The sequence below is a fragment of the Oncorhynchus gorbuscha genome, linkage group LG20, assembly GCF_021184085.1.
Source record: "Oncorhynchus gorbuscha isolate QuinsamMale2020 ecotype Even-year linkage group LG20, OgorEven_v1.0, whole genome shotgun sequence".
Classification (NCBI taxonomy): domain Eukaryota; kingdom Metazoa; phylum Chordata; class Actinopteri; order Salmoniformes; family Salmonidae; genus Oncorhynchus; species Oncorhynchus gorbuscha.
The window spans coordinates 27,209,387-27,215,386 of record NC_060192.1 but is presented as its reverse complement, the minus strand read 5'-3'; positions in this window follow the sequence as shown (position 1 = coordinate 27,215,386).

The window sequence follows — 6,000 nt, the reverse complement described above, 5'->3', positions numbered from 1 at the left end:
GGGGTTGGTCAGAGGTGAGGAGGGGTTGGTCAGAGGTAAGGAGGGGTTTGGTCAGAGGTGAGGAGGGGTTGGTCAGAGGTGAGGAGGGATTTGTCAGAGGTGAGGAGGGGTTGGTCAGAGGTAAGGAGGGGTTTGGTCAGAGGTGAGGAGGGGTTGGTCAGAGGTGAGGAGGGATTTGTCAGAGGTGAGGAGGGGTTGGTCAGAGGTGAGGAGGGATTTGTCAGAGGTGAGGAGGGGTTGGTCAGAGGTGAGGAGGGGTTGGTCAGAGGTGAGGAGGGGTTGGTCAGAGGTGAGGAGGGGTTGGAGTTAAGAGGAGAGATTAAGCTGGGGCCTGTGTGAAAGGTTAAAGACATCCTCCAGTGATTTTTGAAGTTTTCCTGTTGAAAAGCGATATCCCAAGTATAAATACAGTAATATAGTTTCAGTTGAATTTCAAGTTATATTAGTTGTATGTACAGGATACACATGGTATACATTGTCCAATGAAATGCTTACTTGCAGGTTTCTTCTCGACAATGCAACAACAATAATAAATAATAAAAGATAGAAGAACAAAGTAAAAGGCTCAGTAGAATAGTATAAACGTTTTAGCATAAGCAGGGGCGCAACTTTCACTGGGGACAATGAAAGCTGTATTTTTGTCTCCCCATTTTATAATTGGAATGTGATACAAAACGAGGCGACAGTGGTCTTTAGGACCATGCGGACGCCTCCAAGCTGTCGGGTAGGCTGTTTGGAATGTTTACCCATCTGGATAAAAAATATATATTTAATTATGCCCCCCCACACTTCTAAAACCAAAGTTGCACCCCTGGGCATAAGTATAATACAGGAAGGCACAATTTATAGTCCAATATTTACATATTTTAGGGATTGGGGGATTAGGGAACAAGTTTTTAATTTTGCAGTATTTAGCAATCATAATAAGAGTCTGGTATCAGCAATGGGGCGGCAGGGTAGCAATGGGGCGGCAGGGTAGCCATGGGGCGGCAGGGTAGCCATGGGGCTGCAGGGTAGCCATGGGGCGGCAGGGTAGCCATGGGGCGGCAGGGTAGCCATGGGGCGGCAGGGTAGCCATGGGGCGGCAGGGTAGCCATGGGGCGGCAGGGTAGCCATGGGGCGGCAGGGTAGCCTAATGGTTAGAGCGTTGGACTAGTAACCGAAAGGTTGCAAGTTTGAATCCCCGAGCTGACAAGGTACAAATCTGTCGTTCTGCCCCTGAACAGGCAGTTAACCCACTGTTCCTAGGCCGTCATTGAAAATACAAATTTGTTCTTAACTGACTTGCCTAGTAAAATAAAATAAATAAAAGTTGTGTCTTTTGTGTAGCATGAAGATTCTGTAAGTATATGTGTTTATGTCTGTCTGTCTGTGTGTGTGTGTGTGTGTGTGTGTGTGTGTGTGTGTGTGTGTGTGTGTGTGTGTGTGTGTGTGTGTGTGTGTGTGTGTGTGTGTGTGTGTGTGTGTGTGTGTGTGTGTGTGTGTGTGTGTGTGTGGATGTGTTTATGTCTGTGTGTGTGTGTGTGTGTGTGTGTGTGTGTGTGTGTGTGTGTGTGTGTGTGTGTGTGCGTGCGTGCGTGCGTGCGTGCGTGCGTGCGTGCGTGCGTGTGTGTGTGTGAATGAGTGCATGTGTGTTAAGATGCTAAGTACACACACTAAAGAGTCAAAAACAATGTTTGGAGCACAATAATGTAGGGTATTCAAGCGGTTGGTTTGATGGGAAGTTATGATGTCATCGACCTCCCCCCTTGCTTGAGGAACAACAGAGGATCAATAGAGAACAAAAGAGGAAAGCCCCCTCCCCTCCCCCCACTTGTGCCATGTCATGATTTACCTTATTGAGATGTCCCTTTTGTTAAGTAAATTTGGTGTTAGACGTGGTGAAAAGGAGAGTGGGCAGAAGAGTGTTTAGCATCCCCAGTGGCTGTGCGAGCGCAGCGAGGATACTCTCTGGCCTACTCTCCAGACACCATCGCATGAGCCTGAAGACACAGACTCTGGCCAAACTTGAGTTTCTGAAAGGGAATTCAAAGGCACTGAAGACTGGGGCATGTTTAGGTACATTTTTATTCAATTCTAAGTCACAGCCTATATGAACAGTTTAAAGACTATGCTGATTTAATTCAACAAAATGTCGTTTAAATACCGAGAGCTTATTGTTCCTGCCAGCCTGGTGTATCAAACTTGCAAATGCTTCACAATGTATTTATTTGTAGGCTATAACCTTAAAATAATAGGCTAGTAATACAGCCTAAATAATCCCTTTTCATTGGGCTACCTGTCTGGCTCCTGACCTATTTACAGTGTGTGTTTATATCCGGTACAATAGCACTATTTGAATTGATGAGGGCTTCATACAGTCACCTTCTCAAGTTGTTTATTAAAATACGTTTCATTCAAATCATGTGGTTTAGTTTCAATACTTCCAAACCAAATAGTTGGTCCAGGTCGTCACCATAATTGTTGGCTAAAATATGGATGATGATTTTAATGAATTCATTTAAGGAGCTGCAGTTTCTTTCTTCTTGTGAGAAAAGAGCAGTTGGAAAGGACATGGAGTGGTGAGCGATGAGCGGGATTTCCAGCCACTCAACTCCGCTCACATACTCTGTATCCTGCCCAACTTCAATCTTTGGAGAAGGTCAAATGGAAGAGGTCAGATGTTCTCTCTGAACGAGGGTTGTATACCTATACAATGAAGGTGCAGAGGCCTGTGAAATATTGTCATGGGATCAGAGAGTTCAGCTGGAGTTGTCAGTCATGAAGTGGGATTAAAAAGTGCAGAAGGAGTGAAGAAATCCCCTTGTCTAACAGTTTGGTGAGAATTAAGAGCAGCAGTTGGGACCCCTGGCCAAGTTCATCCTTAAAACCGAACACACCTTGATAAGGAAGTTATGAGGTCATCACAGGCACTCAGCTTTCGACCATGGCCACATTTACAGACACACACACACATAAATATATCACGTCATATGACTCCTCTCACCTAAAGTCATTGATTCGGACTCTTTTTAGATTTTTCTTGGAATAACTAGTGTTTTCCCGTTCACTACTCCCCTGTTCCCAGACGAGCCAGAGGGGCCTAGAAGCCTGGGGCTTGAGTTTCAGCACAGTGCAGACTTGGGAGGGGAGGCAGGGTATGTGTGGCAGGACAGCCTAGTCTCATAGACTAGTAAATCCGGGACACCAATTACTGTGTTAGGTTTGGTATGTTTACATAAGACAAGGTTACTGAAGGCATAAACAAAAGTACGGTGATTGGTGGGTGTATAACCTGAACATTTAGCAACCCAAAGGTTGCGTGGTCGAATCTCATCACAGACAACTTTAGCATTTTAGCGTATTAGCAACTACTTACTACTTTTTAGCTAATTTGTAACTACTTGGCATATTAGCTAACCCTTCCCCTAACTTTAACCTTTTAATCTAACTCCTAAACCTAACCCAAACCTTAACCCTAACCCCTAGCCTAGCTAACCTTAGCAAATTCGTAACATATTGTACGAATTGCAATTCGTAACACACCATACTAATTGGAGAGTCCCAGATTTACATTTACTAGGTTACTTCTACCCTTGAGTCCAGGTTGTGCAGGAAGGCCACTTTGTTTCCTCCTCATATGGTGGGGGAAGATCTGGATGAGAGATAAAGGGACAGGGGACAAGATGGGATGGCGTGGATGTGTGGACAGGGGGAAAGATGGATAGAGGAAGTTATTGACAGACAAGGGGGATGAGGGATATGTGATGATGACTATATAAACACAAACGTAAGCTTGAGTAAAGACTGGTTGTGGACACAAGACAGACTGGTTGACAGAGAGATGGATGGACATACTTATAGTTGAATAGATAAAACTAAATGTTGTAACGTCAGTCCCCAACTACCAAGAGGTACTTTCCTTAGAGTCTGCCCAGAAGAAGATGTCTATATGGAATGATTGTTATAAAGTAAGCAGACAGTTCTTAACAACCTCCACTATATACACAGACTCTCTCACACACACACCTGTCTTTCTGCTCTGTCTCTCCCTAGGCCCCCACCACCCTGGCTCCACACTTGAGTGCACACAGGAATGTAAGGGGAATGACACAATCCTTTAAGTGCTGAAACCTGATTGGCCCAGTCTTTTATCTCTTCAACAACAGCCCTAATGGATAGGCATTCAGATAGGGGTTAAAGGTCACGCAGACAGACACTAGGAACCAGAGCTAGCTCACTACCCATCTATCTCTCACACACACCCATCTCTCACACACACACACCCACTCACACACACACACACACCCGTATGCACGCACACCGCCTGGGACTGCCTATGTTGAAAATATCCAATTATAAAACCATTTCAAATTGGGACACTCCAACTCTTTTGTTTGCGAGGGATTTAACAGCAGGACTGAATGGCACATTTCTACAGCAACCCCCAATAAACGTTGATTTGATTCGAAGTGTGGGTCTGGAGGGGGCATTTATTGTTTTACATTGGGGGAAGGGTCAGAGGTCAGTGGGCTTGGAGGGGTCATCCTCTCATTGTTTATTTGCAGCACATGAAAGCCTCTGTGACACACTTCCTCTAAAACAGCATAGTGGAGGGCACGGGAGGGCCATGGGACCTGGGACCGACTCAGCAACAACACAGATAACAGAAGCACATACATTATCTTTAATGATTTGAAAAACCCAACAGCCAGATTAAGATTATAGTCTGTGTCAGTAACTCAATAAATCCATCAAATGTATTTATAAAGACATTTTTAAATCAGCAGATGTGCTGTACAGAAACCCAGCATAAAACACCAAACAGCAAGCAATGCAGATGTAGAAGCACAGTGGCTAGGAAAAACTCCCTAGAAAATGAAGAAGAATCCTAGAGAGGAACCAGGCTCTGAGGGGTGGCCAGTCTCTTCTAGCTGTACTGGGTAGAGAGGAACCAGGCTCTGAGGGGTGGCCAGTCCTCTTCTGTCTGTACTGGGTAGAGAGGAACCAGGCTCTGAGGGGTGGCCAGTCTCTTCTAGCTGTACTGGGTAGAGAGGAACCAGGCTCTGAGGGGTGGCCAGTCCTCTTCTGTCTGTACTGGGTAGAGAGGAACCAGGCTCTGAGGGGTGGCCAGTCCTCTTCTGTCTGTACTGGGTAGAGAGGAACCAGGCTCTGAGGGGTGGCCAGTCTCTTCTAGCTGTACTGGGTAGAGAGGAACCAGGCTCTGAGGGGTGGCCAGTCCTCTTCTGTCTGTACTGGGTAGAGAGGAACCAGGCTCTGAGGGGTGGCCAGTCCTCTTCTGTCTGTACTGGGTAGAGAAGAACCAGGCTCAGAGGGGTGGCCAGTTCTCTTCTGTCTGTACTGGGTAGAGAAGAACCAGGCTCCGAGGGGTGGCCAGTCCTCTTCTGTCTGTACTGGGTAGAGAGGAACCAGGCTCTGAGGGGTGGCCAGTCCTCTTTTGTCTGTACTGGGTAGAGAGGAACCAGGATCTGAGGGGTGGCCAGTCCTCTTCTGTCTGTACTGGGTAGAGAGGAACCAGGCTCTGAGGGGTGGCCAGTCCTCTTCTGTCTGTACTGGGTAGAGAGGAACCAGGCTCTGAGGGGTGGCCAGTCCTCTTTTGTCTGTACTGGGTAGAGAGGAACCAGGCTCTGAGGGGTGGCCAGTCCTCTTCTGTCTGTACTGGGTAGAGAGGAACCAGGCTCTGAGGGGTGGCCAGTCCTCTTCTGTCTGTACTGGGTAGAGTGGAACCAGGCTCTGAGGGGTGGCCAGTCCTCTTCTGTCTGTACTGGGTAGAGAAGAACCAGGCTCCGAGGGGTGGCCAGTCCTCTTCTGTCTGTACTGGGTAGAGAGGAACCAGGCTCTGAGGGGTGGCCAGTCGTCTTCTGGCTGTGCCGGGTGGAAATTATAAGAGTACATGGCCATTAAGGCCAGATTGTTCATATATTCTTCAAGATGACCAGCAGGGTCAAATAATAATCACAGTGGTTGTAGAGGGTGCAACATGTCAGTGCCTCAAGAGTA